Genomic DNA, 19880 nt, shown 5'->3' with positions numbered 1-19880 from the left:
AGTACTTTTCTTCTGAATACCATTTTATGCCTAGTGATACTCAGAGAACTCCAGTTTAGGGCCCAACAAGCAAGAAAATCTTGTTTTTTCTTAATTGCAAGGTATATCTGCTTTTAGCCCCCAAATTTGAGTTGTCTACTCATGGAAGAGCAACCACAGCATTTGACTTGGGTGTGCAGTCACTTAGTCTGCTTGAATAATTCCAAAGACTGAATAACCAAACTACACTTGGTTTGAACAAACATGAGCCATCCGCAGGCTCATGTTTATTTACACACACTACTGATCGAACCACTTAAAAAATAAGTTCACGATTTACATGCAGAGAAGTCATAAATCAGAGGGCAGACTTCTCCAGCTAAATACTTCAGAAGCTTTCGAGCTAATGTAGCTTCAATTCTCAGCCTTGTTCCACCTACCAGGTAAGTTTGCTCGACACAGACTAGCCTACTGTTAAAAAGAAGATAGTTGATTCATATTAAAACCAAGTGATGTAATGTATGCTTCTCTTTAGAAGAAAGAAAAATGACAATGTAATAATGGAACTTGTCAGGCTTATATAAAATACACTGCTCATATTGGTATAAGGCAGCCATACCAGCAGCAAATATAAATCTTAAAGACTATTTTTAAAAATACTAATATATTTCCCCAGGAAGTGTGAAAAGATAAGTTCTTCAAATTTTCAGTGATGTCCAGATAAATTAATTTTCCATAATTCATGTTTTTACTCCCACTCTTACACAGCCCCAAAAATGTAGTTATTTTCCTCTGGTGATTTCATATCTAATGTATTCCTATGGCTATCTAGCAATGATAAATTCATTCAGATTAAAATAGGAAATGAAAAATACATTCTTTCATGTTTTGTTTCCTGCATGTGCATAACGTATGGTTAAGTTTGCTTGTTTAAATCTCTGCCTGATAACAATGGTTCTATTTAAAAGTTGTAAAGGAAATAATTGACACCAAATAGTTTCCTGTAATAGAAAAGCGACCTCTCCCCAAACGCATTCAGCTAAGGGTTTGGGCCAGCATCTGATCCAACAGTACATGCTAAACCCCCTTATCTTAAGCTTCATTTTAAACTGTCATACAAATCAGGTAAATTAGAGATAGACTGGGGTCCACTGCATTTGTGTGCATTCCCCTGATTTTTTATATATTTTTTTCAAAACAGGAGATTAATAGAGGGTGCTAGACACCCTCGATTAATTTTCTTTCACCTTGTTTTTTTTTCTCCTTTATCTTCCTAATAGTTACATGAAAGCTGGCCAGCTTCTGCCCCTGTGTATGAGGCTTCCAAGTCAAGAATCTCCATGCGTTTTTAAATTATAATGACTCCCTAAAACCCTTAAAATACTAGCATTTTCCAGATTGACAGGCAAATACTGTTCAATGGGCAAGCCTCACAGAATTACAGGTATATCTAGATTAGGCTTCTTCAATTTTCCCAGTTCATCCCTGGCTAAATACAGTCCTGTCACACAGAAGGATGTGCCCATTCAGTCTCGGGGGGGGGGCGAGCTGTCAAAGTCATGACAGCTCACACCTTGCTTTTACTGACTGCAGACCCTTTGACACTGGACAACTGCTGTCTCCCACATAGGTATGGAGCTCCAGTTCTCCAAAATCCTTGCTGCTGGTTCTTTAAAGGACCATTCACTATTGATGGTCTGTAAAAAGGGCAGAGAGTGTCCCTACTAAGGAAGAACAATCTCTGAACACTTAAATGAAAAGTTCACAGCTGGGGAGATATGAAGGAAAAAGTAGAGCATCCACAGGCAGAAAAAAAAAATACTGGGTAGTCAGAAAAAACAAGAGTCATTACAGAGATGGGCTATCTCTATGCAAGTCTATAGATGGAGAAGGGTCAGTTTTTCCTTAACAAGACACAAACATTCCGTAACAAGAAAATGTACTACTGCTCTGTTTCCAAGCCCAGAAATAAGTCTGCTGTTCTTGAAGCTGTCAGGATACTTCTCTATGCAGTTTTGTACATGAGGCTCAGAAAATATGTTGTGGAAAAATACATACCACTATTTTTCTCTGTAAATAATGGCAGTTTCGCAATTCTGACCTCAGGTAGACATACTATGATATGTATCACAGGGGTCTAAGTGTTATTTGTAGTTGTGCAACAGTATAATCCAAGCAATAGGAGCACTCCGTTAATGACAACCTCTATACATTTTTTTTCCTCCAGCTTTAACTGGTAATGTGGTTACAATTTGCTGTCATGGCATGTTGTACGATTTGAATATACCCCTTCGACATATTTTGCATTCATGGTAAGTGTGCCTTCCCTGAGGCACTATTATTTTCTATTTCCATGCAATGGGATAAATTACTGAGAGATGTGGACAACACAATCAAATTCGAGAGCAAGAACCAGAGAAAAATTACACATTTTCTACTTAAATGGGAATTAAACACTTTTAAAAGCTTCTTTGAGGTCTATCATTTTAGCATGAGATTATTCTTTGTACCAGTGGTAATAAAGTACAGACAATGTCTCCCTGGTGGCTCTGTTTTCTCCTCACTCAAGTGTCATGGCACAGATTGTGCTGTCCAGACACACAGAAGACGCTTGAATTAGCTGACTCTCCTATTCCCAACTCTACACCTCTCGTGGATGTACCCGCCCCCAAAGCTGCTGCGACTGTGGCAGACAAGCACTGTGCCTCCAGCCCTGTTACCAAATAAAAGTCTGTCTGAGAGCCCCCTGACATGCTCCTCAGCCTGTCACACCACCCCACGCTCTGACCCTGGTGACACAGCTCTGCACTCCTGCCACAGGCTTCACACCCAGCCCTCCCAGGAACATCTCCCTCCACGGGCCCCCAGCACACAACCAGCTCAGCCCCAGCCACTCCAATTCCAGCTAGGTGCTCCAACCTTTGCAATGCACATCCAGTTCCTTGGCTACCTACCTATCTAGCCCCAGCAGCTCTTGCTTTCAATCAGCAATCTTTACACGGAGAGGAAAGGAGGCAGAAGGAGCAGCTAAGGCCTGAATTCTCCTTACCTGTTCAGGGTGCACGTGCTGTCTTGGATGCATGATACAAGAATGTTTGGTGGTTTTGCTGGTGTACAACCTCTGTCTCTGTTCACCGATGATATCGTGCCATGGGCTGCTGTGGTTCACTGGGGAAAGAGCTCACGAATTTCATGATGCTCTGAAAAGGAAGGTACCACCACATGCTGTTGCATTGGTCTACTCTGTGTTGCTATTTCTCCTATTAATGGATTCAGCCATCACCATGTGATTAATGATGATGACTGACTGTAATTGACATAGTAAGATGCATTCCGTGAGTGCAAAGTAGTTGGATTGTAATTAGTCATGTGATAAGTATATATGGTACATTTTATGCTTGGGTTCTTAAAAATACAAGCTGCCAAACAAAGAGAATGAGGTACACTTTATTTGATTTTTAGGTGGCACAGGTAAATTAGTTAAAGTCATGTCAAGCCAAAGAGTTGCAACCTCAGAACAATGGATGTTACTCAAAGGATCAGAACGTTCTTACACTCTGACTGCACTTGTACACACTAAATTCTGTTGCAAATGTAGCCTGAAATGCTCCTTGTGTGTAATGCCCTGTAATTTCTAAACATGCTGAGTAGAGATTATATTTAAAAGCCTAAACTAGTGGTTCCACTACAAGGAAGTATTTTACAAAGGCCTTTGAAATTCAAATAAGATAGTCTCCTACTTAACAATCTCTACAGTTGCAGGGAGAAAAGGACATGTTTTGAATTCAAAATAGTACAGGACATACTATGAAAGGTAGTGAAGTGAAAATAGATGAATAAATATTGCTATGTGTAACCAGAAGAAATCCTTCCAGAGACTAAGAAAGGGTCTGATTCCTTCTGGCTTCTGGACTATCAGCTCTTCGGTAGGAAGCATGGGACTGGAAGTCAAAACTTCCAGTACTTTGCACCAAGTTTCCTGCGTAACCCTGAATATATCAGGTCATGCCTCAGTTCTTCCTTCTTTGAAATGTGAATAATATTACCTTTCCATATGTGTTGTGAGATTTAGCGTATCAGTATAGCAACCTGTTTTGAAAGCTTCAAGAAGCAGGAGTTACAGACGTCAAAATATTATCAGGCATGGAATGACATATGAAAATATATAATTGGGATTATAAAACCAGAATGGAAAATTAAGCACTTCATTAACACTTGACCCAAATTGTCAAGCGTTCCCTTTATAGGGATTAAACAATGACCTGACTTTTAGAAGTGAGAAATGCTTCCAGGGGCATGTTTCTATTGCAAACTGTTTTCCATCTCTGCTTATTCTAAAAGTAATTTATGACCAGGGAATACCAAAGAAATTTCTCTTTGGGCTAATGACTGTTCTAAATTCTGTTAAGATTTTCAGTTCTGAAAATATATAGTACGACAATACAAAAAAGACTGTCCAACATACTGCTTCATCTGCCTCATACTTCAACAATTTCCAGTTAACAATGCAATACAATGTTATTAAGAGAAGCAATGTGAAGTGTTAAATAGATGTGTCCAAAAATAATTATATAATTATATTAATCAGTATCGTTCTTTTAATCAGCAAAGGAAAAGCGAAACTTCTAGAGATATTCACATGCAATTCTCACAGAAGTCAGCTAGAGTGGCTGGCATATGTATTACTGAAGATAAAATTTACCGGGATAGACGGATGCCGCTTACTCTGTGTGAGGAGTTTTCTTCAAAAAGAAGCTTCTTTTTTTTTTTTTTGTTTTAAAGACACTTGATTTAAAATCCATGAAAGCAAAACTAATTAGTAAAGAATTACAAAAAAAATAACATTACCATGAAAGCCTGGTGATAGTAAGCAATTAAGAAAGCAAGATAGAGTGCATGAATATACAAGCATGTACCAGATATTCCAATAAAATTAAAAAAGTAACCCACTTCAGTGGGCATAACTGTGTGAAAAGGTTGTAACTTCTGGGATGGAACGCAGTCCTTTTAGTTTGACAAAATACGTTTTGTTCGATTAGGTAAAAAACTATAATCAGATATCTTAGCACGTATCTTTTTAAAAATTCAGTTTTGTACAAGAACTTTAAAAAGTATATTAAAATAATCCTTATTCTTACATAAGAACAGAGAGGTATTTCTTAGGAAAAAAGCAGCTTTTTTTGGTCAAATTAATTCACAGCTTTTTATGGCAAATATGAGTAGAAATGTAAATTACAGTAATTTATAGAATAAGAAGGGGAAACAATAATTGTCCCCTATAGAGTCAGATTATGGTCACTGTAACATCATTGTAAGTCTGGAGTAATTCCACAGATTTCAATGTAATTACTCTGGATTTACTCTGGTGGAAATCTTGTAGAGAATTATATCCTTAAGTGATTTACAGACAGATACAGGAGATTTTGGGAGTATGGAAATAAATTCTAGCACCATTAATGGGAGTACAACATTTCTAAGGCATTAGATGTGTTTTCTTAGTTTTGTTTTCTTTTGACTCTTTGATAGTTCTTTTAGTAGGTTCTACAGGGATTCTACTTCATCAACTCTGCGATTCACTCTTTTCCTGGCGTCCATCTTCAGCCTTTTTTTGCTGGTTGTTTCAAAGCATTTAATGATTCGATGGACATATCATTACCTCTTCATCCATGGATATTTAAATCTTTACCGAGATATTTCATCAGCTGTAATGTCAGCCATCTCTTCATGTATGCTTTACTGCTACCAAAACATGCAATAACCCAGGTTTTGTCCCTGAAAAGACAGCACTGGGAATATAGCATAAAGAAAATACTAAGCACAATTTCCATGATCAGAGAGTTTTTATTATACTGTTGCTACCATCAGTGTACCCGAGTGAATGTTATCAATGACAGAAACTGCAAAAAATTCTCTTAGATGTCAACAAAGAGAATCAGTGGTAAAAAAGCCCTGGAAAAAAGTTGGGTTAACTCGGTTTGTATTTATTTTAGTGGTTTTGCCACCTTCTACGAAAAGTACTGCAACTAAGATATTCAGTTCCCATCCCTTCCAATTAGTTTAAATTCATGCATCTAAATATGCACATACTTGCTAGTCAAAAATAGCAAAATTGTGCAATCCTTAAGGATTAGGATAAAAAAGCTAGTTTCCAGTCATTTCTATCGAAAAGTGAGAGTTGATTAAGCAGGAAAAGGTATGTGAGTAGCTTTAGGAATTTCAACAGCTCTGGAAGCGTAATAAAATACTGCACTAGCTGTAAATTCTGGATTAAATTGTTTGCCTGCAGATACTTGCTTATGGCAACTGTCATTGTGCAACTTTCATTGCACGCCATTAAACACAGAAATAAAGGATGACCCCCAAATTATAGAATTTACCAATAGATAAGCAGAATTTCTTGTTGATATGTGAGTATTGAAGATCACTGCAACATACCAGGCTGTCATTTGTAGAAGTCAGAGCCTTCTCCGTTTAAGGGAACTATGAAGCTCTTACTGTGTGTGGCAAAAGTCGTACTAGCGCTTGCACACAGGATGATGCTAAGTTGTGTTGCAGCAGCAGAGCAATGAATTCTTTGAAGATAAACACAATGCTTTTAGATGTCAGAGAGCTACAACAAAGGAATATTCAAAATCCAAACTGTCTGCCTGGCCTTTAAAATTTGGTCAGACAAGAGTCATCAATTATGGAATTATAGAAACACTACAATTTTGGAAAAATTCTCTCTTCTCCATGCCCCCCCCCCCCCCCCCCCAGCAACTTGTCTAGACTTTGGTCTGTCCCTCCACACAATCTAGCTACTGTTGATGTGAGAGCCTTTTCTTCAAAACAGGCTGTAGTCTGGGACAGCCTTTGTGTATTTCTCAGCCTCGGTGACCTTCATCTCATTTCAAATCTCAAATAAAAACAACTCCTTTTCTCCTACTCTCTCTATACATTTTAATGTCTCTCTTCCGCTGCTCTGATTTAACTCTTGACAGTAATACTCCCAAACAAAACCGTCATTAAGATAGACTCCAAAGTTAAATGCAGAAAGGACCTGTTTGAACAAGTAGTTTCTGTCTAGGCAAGACTGTTCTGTACTGTATATTTACTACTATTTCAACCAGTCTGGTTTTAAGTATCTAAAGCTAATTAGCTCCTGTAAATTAGATTTTCTTGACATTTATCCTCAAGAGCTGTAAGTCTTACTGTACGAAATATTTTCCTAGTAAAATCTCTAATTTTTTTCTGTTTTACGTGGTACATATGTAACTATACTCCCAAATGTGTTTCAGGCCTCTTTTCTGCAACCATACCAATATATTGCCAACAAGCACACTTTAAACCTCACTGGCATTAGCCTACCAGATGCATTTCAGTGCAGAAGGGGACCAAAAATACCTGCTTCCTCTCACTGGCATTCAGCTTCATCAAATGTTTGTAGGCAGTGTTCTCCCTGTCCCTTGATTGTCATTTAGCCAAAGAACATAAAACGGCTCATAGTTCTAAAGGGATTTGTGAATCAAGCTGCCAAACTTCAGACACCACTCACTGGGTACTTTTTGAAAATAAGGTCCCTGTTTGGGCACCAAAACTGAGAGACACCCAAAATTAATTGTCGCTTTTGAAAATCCCAGACAGTTGCTGTATTAAGTCTTAATCTTTCTCAGAGATTTAATCTTTGTGGTAGCTATTTCTCTTTGCTGCTTCTTTCTGAGCAACTCACATAATTTCCTTAGCATCTTTTAGATCACATAAGGACAACACCTAATACTCTAATATAGCCTAACCTAAAAAGAAGGTGCTTTGTGGGCCAAGAACTTGTGTGTGAAGTGCCCCAAGATGCAGTTATGTTGTTTGGGGGGTTTTTTTATGGTTTTCCTTAGTCTCAAGGTGTGAATAGTCAGACTTAATCTTCTTCTAAACTGACCTTTACATGTACACTGCAGCATGCCACACAATTTTTGACTCCTCAGTTACTCATAAGCATGAGATTAAGGGAGGATTCTAGTTTATGTACAGGTTTTGTCCTAATATGCAGTCAAGGTGTAGCCAGACATGCATCCCAAACCAGGAATTTGGAGATGCTCTTGAATCCCCCAGTTTACACATAGAGGCACACCTGTTTGTTAAGGAAGTTTCAACAAGAACAGTAGATAATGTCATTTGGCTTTTGTTTTTTTCCTAAGCAAAGTTACACTACAGTAAGCAAAAGCGATGAGTAAATGATGAAAGATTTTGATGGTGGAGTAATTGAAGTATATATATTTGCCAGACACTCTCTGCGGAGGAAAATTTAAAGTTGGTAAGTCTGGTTAGTGTGGAAACTTCCTCTGAACAGCTAAGGAAAAAGTTACACTCAGGTATCCATTAAATTAAGTACTGGCATGTCAATCTTTGCAGTAAACGTGTGTTGTGTTCACGATAAATGGCAGAAGTACCACACTGACAAAAGTCATTTCATTTTTCCACAGTGGAGGCAGTCCGAGACACCAGTCTGTGCACAATGAGTTATGCCTTTCTTTTAGTCAGCGATGTAAGAAGTTTCTAAAGTTATGACAATGTTTTTCCCTGTATTTGCATCCTTGTAAAATGCACAGTAGGTGAAGATAGAAATTACATTTTTCATTGATCTTAAGCTCCAAGTTTCCTTGTTGAAGATGTTAATTTAAAAAAAAAAAAATCAGTCTAATGAGATAATTATTAAGGCATTCACATACATTTACAAGGCTAAGGAAAATGCTGTCCCAAACAGATGCTCATTAGTAGAATGAAGAACAAGGAACTAAATCGTCTTTAGAGAAAAGTAAATTACAATCAAATTTGCAGTCTTTTAAGAGAGGTGACTTTTTGGGGAGGAGACTTCTATATTCAGAGGCATATTCTAGCACTAGAAGACAATATTGCCTTATTATGTAGATTGGGTTTTAAGACATCTGTAAGTCCTGTTTTACTCATTCTGTTTACTTGAACTAATAATGTATCTTTGCAAAAAACCATATTCCTACAAAGAGTTCTTTCTGTGCTCCATCTTCAAATACAGTAAAAAAGACAGAATATATAGTAACATGGGTTAGAGCAACTATAAATTGACCTGAGGCATTGAAGCAGTTTTAGGATAAAATCTACTACAGATCATCAACATCCATTACAAAAATTCTTACTTCAGTAAGACACTAACCTGAAGAAAAAACAGGTAGGCCCTTGCCAAGGAATCTATCAATGTACAAAATGAGGTCTTGTTGGAAATGTGGATACCAATATATTCAGTTCACCTTAAAATGCAAGTAGATAGCTATCAACTTAGGGAACTTGTATTACAAGAAAATAGTATTTAAATTACACAAGTAACAACATCTCAGATTTCTGTAACCTCTTAAGATGTTAATTAGTTCTACTACTAATCTTTATTTTTGTTATGACTTACACAAAGTCACTGACACTATTACTTATGGCAGACTCATTTTCATGTTGAGTCCTTAATACTTTAGCTAGGACAAAGGAATTGGTGTTCAGTTATGAAACAGTTACAGTCAAACATTTTTTATTTACTCTAAAGCAACTGTTTCCACAAAAATGTGTTTTGGCTTTTTTAAATAGAAACGTTCTAGACTATCATTCTGAAAAAGTTCATTTTCACATAGCCTGAATTTGGGGTCACATCTGTGGTGACAGTACTATTTGCAATTAAAAGTATTTTTCCCACCCTGTGACTATTTCCTTTCCCAATCTGTCTCCGCAAAGGAGGGAGCTCGTGTAGAAACCCCAGACGAACCCACTGGAGAAGCTCCAACCCCATGGCACAAGCGGTCAGTGGGTCCCCACAGCAGATCTCACATTCAAAGTGGAAAAAGAAGCCTTATTTTTAGAAAAACTTTTCACCTAGCCAAGTAGACCTTTCCTCACCACAATTTGTCTACCAGGTTAAAAGCCATATTTGAAAACTTTGCCGTTAAGGCTTTTGTTTTGTCTAAGTTCACTTTGTGCCACATTTTTCCCCCCCTTTTTTCCCCCCGAACAATGTAGCAAGAGTTTGGCTAGCGATGGGAAACGAGATGGCTCCCTCCTGCCTTCCCCATCCCGCCAGAGCCTTCAGGGACGGTAGGGAACGACACAGGAAAGAGAACCAAGACCGCCAATTTAAGCGCCACGGACTGGGAGCAACAAGATTTAAGATCATCCCCGAAAAAAAAAACCTCAAAAAACCAAACCAAACCAAAACAAAACAAAAAAAAAACCCCAACCAAACCAAAACGCCTTTGCGGCCAAGAACAGGTTGCCGTTATAACGGAGTCGTTTACTCCCAAGCGAATCGATTCTCAAGTTACCTTCGCGCTGCGGCCGGACGCTGAGGGCGGGAAGGGGCCGGGGCCGGGCGCTGAGGGAGAGGGCGGGGCCGGGCCTGTGTCAGCAGCTTCCCCACCGCCTCGGGGGCGTGAGGGAGGGAGGGAGTGGCCGTCGGGGGCGGAGGGCGGCTGCGCGGCTGCCTCCCCGCGCTGCTGGCGGCCCTGAGGGGGCAGCGGCTGCCGGAGCGGCGTGGAGCGGGTCGGGGGGCCGAGCCGAGCCGGGCCGGGCCGCCGCGGTGGGTTCCCGAGCCCGCCAGCCGGGTCGGAGGGGCGTCTGCTGGCGGCGGGCCGGCCGTGCGCAGGGAGAGGGAGGGAGGAGGGAGGGAGGGGAGGGGAGGGGAGGGGAGGGGAGGGGAGGGGAGGAGGAGGGAGCCGCGGGGCGGGGAGCGCCGCCGCTCCCGCCCTCTCCTCGCCGTGCGGGAGCGGGGCGACGAGGCTGGCGACCGGCGCGGGAGATGCTGCTCCGCTCTGATCCCGTCCCCGCGCTCCCTTACAGGCGCCGACCGCAACCGCTGGTGCGGAGAAGGGCGAAGCTCCGCGCTCCTCGGCTCCATCCCCGCGGACGGCGGCTCTAGACCGGCCGGTAGGTCCGCGGCTCCCCGGGCCGCTCGTCCCTGCGAGGTGCGTGGCCGTTGTGTTTGTGTGTGTGTGGGGGAATCTCGCCGACCGGCGACTGTTTAATCTATGGCGGGGATGCGGGGTGGAGCGGGCCGCCGCGGGTCTCCGCGCCCGCGGAGGTGTGCGGACGGGACGAAGCGCGGGGCCGGTGCAGGGCAGCAGCTGTGGGGCAGAAAGGCCACACAAAGCGCGGTGGGTGGCGGTGGTTCTGTCCCTGGACTTCCTGCCCGGGTCGGCTTTGGGGCTGAACTGGGCTTTTACAGCGGTACGTGCGTGGGGGTTTGCGTCAGCCGGCGGCAAAAGGCTCGTTTTTGCTTACGCCAACCAAACAAAGCAACCCCCTGAACTCCTCAGGAGAGGAGAACGCTTTGCCTTATTCAGGTTTTTGGAGGAAAAGAAATGAAGTATAAATCTCTTGGCCGATGATGAGAAATAGCGTAGGTTTCATTGGCTTTTTATCTCCTAGCAATCGACACCTCCGCAGACCGCAGAATAATCTCTCTCATATTCTAGATTGTGTCATTCTCTTTAAATTGCATGTTTAAAACAACAAAGGCAGTGACTTCACAGGGAACCGCCAGGAGCTGCTTTGTACCCCTCCTGTTTATTGGAGAAACATTTGGGAACCGGTTTGGTTTTGTAGGTGGGATCAGAAGTAAATGTAGGACATGAAAACTGTAAGGTTGGTTGCAGGTAATCTGCGTCTAGCCATCTTATTAAGGTGTGAGTTTTGGAGAAGGGAATATGAAAGTCTTGTGGAACTAACTGGAGCAGTAACTGGGATCAGTTCATGAAGCTTCTTCGGTGGGAAGAGAACATGGTTTATGAAAATCTATAGTGAAACTGAGTCAGAATACACAGACGTTCTCCTGGGGGCTGAACCTCCTGTGAGAAAGCTGTCACTGAATACGTATATTCCTAGGTGTCTTGACTGCCAGGTCATTCGTTTGGGCTCAGGCTAGTGAAGTGCTAACATTTTATGACTCCAGAGAAGGACTGCTTTCTGTGTTCAAATTATGCATCAGGCCTCTGACTGGTACTCTGCCTGTGCAAGTCTGTCTTTGGATGACCAGAAATATGTTTTAAAGACACTTCTGCAAGAGTTAGAATCAACCAAGATACAGATACAAATAGGAAAACAACTTAAATAGTTTGGTTCTTGTGCAAGGAATACTGATGAGGAAAGAGTAAATCTAGTCTTAGAATCTTTTGGAAGAGCAGTTACAACAGAATTCGCTACCACTCCTAGTGCTATCAAACGTACCTATCTGTTCAGCTTTCACGTTGGGCATATGTATTTCACTTGGAGTGTCTGTCTTATCTGCCAACAAGCACGTCTTTTCATAAACAGCTTTTCAACGTAAGCAGTAGTTTAGGAAAGAATGACAGCAAGAGATAGAAGAACGTAGTCTAACTCTTAAAGATATTTTATTACTTGTTTTTAACCTAACAATCCTGTCTGATGATTGAAAAAGCACATAGCATATATTCCTCCCATAATGAGACTTTTTTTTTCTTTTGCTGTTACACGATAAAAAAAATGGAACCTTGTGTAGATGAGGGGTTTTGTATTCATTTTTTTTCCTATTCAGAGCGTGATTTATTTTTTAAGATAAAGGTGCAGTAAAAGTAAATACTTTTGATGTAAAAGGAGACAGAGTGTTGTTACAATGGCTTAATTGAAAAAATATTTATTCGCTGTGAGACGGTTGTTGAGTGGAGTTGGAAGCTATGAGAGGCACAGACTGGAGGACACCTGAGTGGATGGAAGAGCATTCATGAAACAAGGAAGTATCTGTGGGAAAAGGATGGGCTGAATGTTAAGGGATAAGTGAGTGCACAGCACATATTTTCATCAGGATAACAGAGTGGATGGAGAGGATGGGATCCAGTAGTCTATTCACAGCTTCACAGGCCTTTGAAAGTAAAAATGGGCTGTGATATGGATGAGTGGTAAATAATGGCTGTAACTGGTCATCTTGAGCCTGTGATCACTTGTGCATAGCATTGTCATTTTGGATCCCTCTAAGAGAAGTAGTGAAGAAACCTAGGAAAGGGAGGCGATTTCATTCCTGCAGGTGGGAAGTTACCAAGGCACAAATGTTGCATTTGCCTGTTCCAGTGGGAAGGAAGGTGTTGTGGTTTTTTGCCTTTTTTTTTTTTTTTTTCCTTTATGGTGGGATTTCTTCAGCCATGTGTTCTTACAAATATAGAGTAAGTATCACAGTGAAGGACTGCAAGTGATGTCTGTCATCTGTTTACTTTTTAAAGAGCACAGCAAAGCAAATATTTTCACTTTTACATGTGAAAATTATTTGGCGTATAGCTATTTTCCTCCCAACCGAATGCAGGTATGAACAATAATAATTAGCAGTTGTATAGTACAATAAATCTTCAAAGTGCCTTCAAATTTTAATCAGCAGACCTTAATAGCATGCTATTCCTGCAAGAGAGGTAAGTAATTAGACAGATAAAGTGAGACTGGGCAGACTCTTAAATGGAGTTTATTGTTGAAGTGCCAGTCAGTTGGACAAAGCTCTTCTTTATCACTGAAGACTCTGAATACTGCTGTACATTAAATGGCTTCAAATATTTATATGTTGAAATACACGATGATATGGCCCAGAGGGCCTGGTTAATGTAGGCATCCTCTTTTTCCAAGTCCTTTGCAGGTAAGGAGACCTTACACTCAAGAGTCTATCTAGTGGTTGTTCAAGACTTGGTAACTTGAACAAGAGTAAGATCAGCTCTTTAAGGATTTTAAGATTTTCTCTTGAAGAACTTTCCAGTTTACTCATGCGCCAAGCCTAGAACCTTTAGTCCACTGCGATATTGGTAAAACTCAAAGTGATTTCGCCAGGAGTCTGTTAAACCGGAGAACGTGCAAGTATTGATCTGGCTGCCGCATTTTGGACATTTGAGAGGGAGTGTTGGTTAGCAGCCCCATGCTCTGTCAGTCACCCCTTTTTTTTTTTTTTTTCCGCTGCTTACAGAAGAACTGACTGGACTTTTACTGTTTTAAAATGAGCTAGTCAGTGAGACGGGGAGAGTGAAAAGCAGGTCTTGAGGTAGTGTGTCATGGTGCAGAAAGTATTTGTTAGCAGTTGCCCTAAGCTGTCACTTGCCATGGGACAAGCGTGGATGGAAAGCTATGAATACCAGAGTAAGTTAATGTTGTATGTCGCCAGTTAACTATTAATGAAATCTGTGCATCTGTAAAGAAGGGTGGAACTTCTGAAAGAAGTGTTTCCCAGCCCCACCTCCTCCTGAAGTGTAGTGAAGGAAGCTGGCATTTACAGATGGGAAGGGCAGAAGACGACTCTTTGGTGCCGTTTTTATTTCATCCGGGCTTCTCTTTCACCCATGCCAGTTAAATACCTGGTGAGCAACTAGGCATATTCTTTGTGCATCATTATCTATTAAAATGCTTTCATAAAAGGCAATGAATTGAGTACGCTGCCTTGGGACAATGATATGCCTTGTGAATTTGAAATCCAATTGCCAGGATAGAGATCTGCTCCAGTTAGCTTATGAAGAATGACAGAGGTGAGAAGGCTTTGTTCTCAGGGTTTCATCTCTTGTTCTTTATCTTTTATATGTAAATCTAATACACCACAGAAATGTCTGCAAGTAATATGTCAAGAATTAAAGGAGACCTAGTATTAAAACTGTTGATTTTTGATTGCTGGTATTTATAGGGCATACTGTAGTTTTGCAGGATGTTGAGTGTTATTAAGGATTTGTAGGTGACAGGGTAATGTCAGATTTAGGACTAGTTGTGTCAGCTCATTGTTCCTGCTTCAAGCAGTCTGTCATTAAATTAGATGAGATGGGGCACTTGCAAAACAGAGGGAAGCTTTATCTCCCATTTCATAGCTATAAGTAAAGCATGGGGAGAAGAATTGACTGACCTACAAATTATGAAAATTTAAGTGTACAAATTTGGATTTGAGCACAAACCTCTTCATGAACTAGTCCAATGCTGTCAAAAAGCACCTCACTTCTTCAGTAGACTCTGAGATGAAAAGACTTTCAATTTCTGTGTGCTTCCACTTTGTCAGAGGAAAGACGTGGTTTTCTGGGGTGTTTTCCCAACTCTGGATAAAGAAGTTTTTTAGTTTCTTGAAAATTGTCTTAGTAAAGAGTATTTGTCTGTAGCTGTGGGAGAGATACGGAAGGGAATATCCTACAGAGCTTGCTGAAATTTTTGAAAGTGAATCTGAAAATGATTTTCATATGGTGTTGACATCTTCTCTAACTGAGTATTTGTATGTAGTGTAGGTACTTGGTTTCAGGCATGTGTGCAGAGAGGTACCTCAGAAGTGGCATATCTGAAGTCTGTTTTATTTAGAAAGAAAAAAATCTTGAGCTGAAAGGCTGTTTGGGTGACTTTTCTTGAACATTGCCATTGCAGGTGATTTACATTTGTTCTGTAAGCTTGAAATTGATGCTGAGTTTAGTAGGAAACGCTCCTGTTTAACTCTGTCTCAAGTAAGAGAACTTAAACCAAGGCTCTTTCCTACCAGACTTTTCCCTGAAATCCAATTTTGTTTGTTGCTCTATTATTTGTTGAAAGGAGAAAGCTGTTAGATCATACAAATTCCTCATGTTTTGAAGGTAGAATGTGCTTTTTATCATAATGAATGCTAGACTCTTACTGGATAAATCAGTGGAAATACCAGGTTCTGTGTTTCATATCCAGTATCACAACAGCTGTAAAAGCTGTTTTGACTATTCTGACTACATCTGTATATGTATGTAGGTGCAGCTGATGTTCTCTAGCAGCAAGATGACAGCAGTCTTCCTAGTAGGTTCGCAGATGTCCTTGTATGTTGGAATCTTACCACCACTACCGTGTGCTGTATAAAACTAACTATACTAGTTCATCGCAATAGTGTAGTTATACCACTGTATTAGAAATTGTTGCATTCTCTGTTGACTTCGATGCTATTTCAGAATCAATGTTGAAAGGCATAAAGAGTTGTTAATGTAAATAATGTTTACAGTAAAGTTGCATGCTTGGAGATGTAAGCTTCTCTGGGTCTCATGTCCATTCTGTAGTCTGTCTTTACTTTTATTCATGTAATAGCTAATGTTGTACTCAGGTGGTGGGCAGGCCCTCAAAACCTGTTGAAGAAAAAACCCGAGGAACTGAGTGCAAAGGCTTTCTAAGTTATTACTGAGTACAGACAGAACATGGCTTATCTCATTATCTCAAGGGTTATAGACACTCTCATTTGCAGCTCCCTGTTTGTGCAGGGGAATTGGTTCCCAGTGATTAATTTTGTTTTCGATGAGGATTTTTCCCTTTTTAATATTAATTTATTTGGCATCTCAATAGTGTGTGTAGATTGGCTACAGTGTTTTCAGGTTTTCGTATAAACATGAGTGGCTACAAGGAGGGTATTAAAAACCCCAATAAAAATGCTGGTGGTTCCACGGCTTTCTTAGGTCACCAGGGAAAGGCAATATGGACTTGACTTGTAAAGCCTTGTCTGCTGTGCAGCAGGTATTCAGAGACCCTGGAGGACACTGCTGTTAAAATATTAAAGACAAAATTTCAAACTTGTAAGCAACCTTATTTGGTGTTATATGTGTTCCATCTTTCTTGATGGGGCTGTTGACTTTTTCTGCTAACTGCTTCTATATATTGTAATTTTAAAAGATTAAAGGGACTAAAGAGGGGGCTAAATTAGATTTTGAAACTTAAACTGTTAGAAATTGTTGTGCTTCCTAGCAAAGTCATGTCAGGTTTAAATGATGAAAGATTTGGACTTGCATATTGCTTTAAGTAGTAGGGCATGAAAAAATGGAGTGTTTAATTTTTATCTATGTCATATGTAGATAAACTTTATATAAATTTTCTACCTAATTTGCTCATCACAGTATCAGTACTGTAAAAAATCTTGCTGATTCGTTTTCTCAATTTTCACAATTTATCATGTGCAACAGTATATTATTACTGATTTTGCATAATTTAGTGTTTCAGCAGAGAGAAAAGTTAGAGAAGGGAAAGGGGATGGATATTTTGCCTTTTAGAATCTCTAGTGTAAAATCACTAAGTGGAAAATCCCTTCCTAGCGCTTAGGATTATGGTCAGTGAAATAATAGCTTTCTTTTCCCAAGTCAATGCAAAGGTGTATTTGCCTTCAATGAATTAAGTTGAGAGTTTGAATCCTGAGGAAGCAAGTGACTGATACAGTGGTACAATAGCTACTCTTATTCTTTACTTTTTAATGTCAGTGAGCACATGTGTTACTTTGAGAGACATCTCTGTAGTGTATGTCGCTGACTAGACAATTGTGTGGTTAGATTTATGTAGAGTTATCCCTCCAGCTGCCTAATTAAAGTCTATATGTAACTTCCTTAAATGGTATGTTTCAGCCAGTGATAAATACTGTTCTCTCCTTCAGAGATTTTGTTATCATATTTCTTTCAAGTGCCTTAGTATGTTTTAACTATTTTTCAATTATTGAGGTGCATTTTTTTGTTTGTTCTTCTGAAGCCAGTTTGCTTTCATCTTCTGTAAGTCTCAAAATTGGACTTCTTCACATTCATTTGACTTCCAGGAAATAAGGGAGTACTGCCTGTTTGCATGTATTAATCAGAGATTTATTTGTCAGTAAGCTGTCTGCACTTTTCAGTAAAGGATTTGTCATCTCAGATAGGTTTTTAGGAGGAAAGAGATTCTGTCCAGCCTTCACAGACTCTGTCTTTTAGAGTTCTTGTATATCTTCAGTCATCTTTTCTCTGTTCTTGGACCAGTGCTGTGCACCTGAAGGAATTTCCTCTTAACCATTTGAAGGAGAGCTTCAGAAATGCTTCCAGAAAAAGTCCACTTAGTGATTAGTGTTAGAAGTCTGTACAAGGAGTAGCAGCAAAAAATTATAACACATCTAATAATACACTGAAATATTGAAAAAATTGTTGCAATCTAGGGAAAACCAAGATTTTAATGGTATCTTAAAAGTAGCTTTGACATTTGTGCATGCTGGTGTCTGGCATCTGAACTGACACACCCTGAAGAGCAATGAGAATCTTCCTGCGAACTTCACTAGGAATTTGAGTAGGATGCAAGTGGAATACAAATGCTGTTGACATCCTTATTGATTTGCAACATTATAATAGACAATGCAGTATATATCTATATGTCTGTAAACTAAGAAAAAGTGTTCTCTCACAGGAATAGCCGTTGTGAAATGTTAAATGGCTTGTATCTGAAAAAGGAAGAAGTTACTTAACGAGCTAGCTAGAATATACCTGTACAGTACTTGGAAGACTTTGACCTAAAAGGCCTAGCTGGTGAAAACAACATTAGCAAAAACATATTTTTTGGCAGGACGCACACAGTTTAAAAAAGGCAAGTGGGGAAAAGAAGGGAAGGGGAGGGAAGAAAAAAAGGGTGGGGTCATTCAAGGTGTGCTGAAGCACCTTTGGTTTCCTCTAATCCAGGTTTATGTGCCTTACCAGAATGTCCCTGTCACCTCGTATGCTGGTGGTGGAGGCTTCTGTGAGCTGAGGTTTCTCCCTGATAAAGGTTGGAATGAGTTTTCAGACCTTCAAACTTGCAAGTACTTTTGGGTCTCCCAGCTCACTGGTCATGTTTAAGGCCTTCAAGGGTTAATAATTATCTGCTGTGTGATGTGGGTTTTTTGTTTGGTTGGGTTTTGGTTTTGTTTTTTTTATTTTTTTTAGAGCTGTTCCTCCTTATCCCTTTTTATTTATAAGATGGTTCAAACTCCAAAAATCAGAAATTTGCCTGGGAAGTCTGCTATAATGATCCATTTAATAAGTATTGGAAGAAGTAGACACTGTAAGGTTTTTGAGGAAAACCCAAAACTTTAGACTTATGTTTACTGAAAGAGGTTTCTTCTGATGCTGTTTATCTGACAAATGTACACGCTTAGCAAAAAAGGCCAATTCCCGAGAACCTTAAATTTTAAACAGTTTAATTTTTCAGTGTCCTGTCACTGCAATCCCTTGAATGACCTTAATAAAGAATTTAAAAATTATCCGATTATGAAGATTCGCTAGTTGGCAGTGATGAAAGTTTGTTTCATCAGCTATAGACTCATTTATTGAGTGGCTTTGCAGTTCAGTTATCACCTGTGGAACAGCCAAATCGGCCTGGAGCTCTAAGTGCAGGGTCTAATGTGTAGAATTGACTTACTGAAACAGCTTTGTGAAACTCCTTTGTGTCAAATTAAAATGGGATGCTCACCATGATTGTTACAGGACTCTGGTGTTTCAGAAGAGTGTGATACATTGTAAAAATTAACTCTAGGGTTTTTTTCTTGTTTGTTTTCAGTAGGTTTTGATACTATTATATCATATTAGTGCTAGTGTTTGCTTTAATTTATTGGCAAAAGTTCCAGCAAGAAAAATTTTCTCCCATTTTCCTTGTTCACTGCTACAGTTCCATCCTCTGTGAATTTGAGGAATATGTTATGTAGAGAAAAAAAACTTAAGCCTACTTTTTCCTTCTTTTGCTCACAAAATACTAAGGAAAATCTTTAAAAGTTTTTTAATTACAATTTTGTAATTTTATTTGCATGCATTGTCTTCAGAACAGAAAATCTTTTGTGTGCTGGAAGTGGAAGAAAGTGGTAGAGAAAGGTTGGTGGAAGAAAACATTTTCTGTTATTTTTGGTAGCTGCAGACATTACTGCTGAGTGGCTGGTCCTTCAGGACCCTTGGCATGTTCTCCAGTGAAATTTGAGAAGCTATGTTACTGTCTTCACAGCAAACAAAAGAAAAACTCTTTGTGAGCTGCTTCATTATAGCTGTGTCACTGGAACAAAATGTCATTGTGGAGTAAAAGTGTAAATGTGTTCAGAAAGGGATTAGAGAAGTTAACAGGACAGAGACCATTAGTGACTATTAGATTTGACTGTGCAGCTCTAACCTTTAGCTCAGGAACTCAATAAACCAGTGATTGCCAAGGAAGGGTGGTAG

At 39.8% G+C, this 19880-nt stretch overlaps 1 protein-coding gene across 10 annotated transcripts in view; it reads left to right on the top strand.

The window, feature by feature from the left end:
* Positions 1-9878: 9878 nt before the first annotated feature.
* The window catches only part of PTPN13 (protein tyrosine phosphatase non-receptor type 13), a 131569-nt gene continuing 121567 nt past the window's right edge, over positions 9879-19880 (top strand). For 7 of the 10 annotated variants that reach the window (XR_012628834.1, XM_074867535.1, XM_074867538.1 and 4 more), the window contains exons 1-2: positions 9879-10543; positions 10804-10928. The gene's annotated coding sequence lies outside the window, so the exon portion shown is untranslated. Of the gene's footprint in view, positions 10544-10732; positions 10929-19880 lie in introns of those variants that run through there. The other 3 variants (XM_074867539.1, XM_074867532.1, XM_074867531.1) reach the window with 2 other exon arrangements.

Source organism: Strix uralensis, chromosome 4 (genome assembly GCF_047716275.1).
Source record: "Strix uralensis isolate ZFMK-TIS-50842 chromosome 4, bStrUra1, whole genome shotgun sequence".
NCBI lineage: Eukaryota > Metazoa > Chordata > Aves > Strigiformes > Strigidae > Strix > Strix uralensis.
Note: the sequence above shows the minus strand (reverse complement) of the source record. Positions and strands in the feature narration are given on the sequence as shown.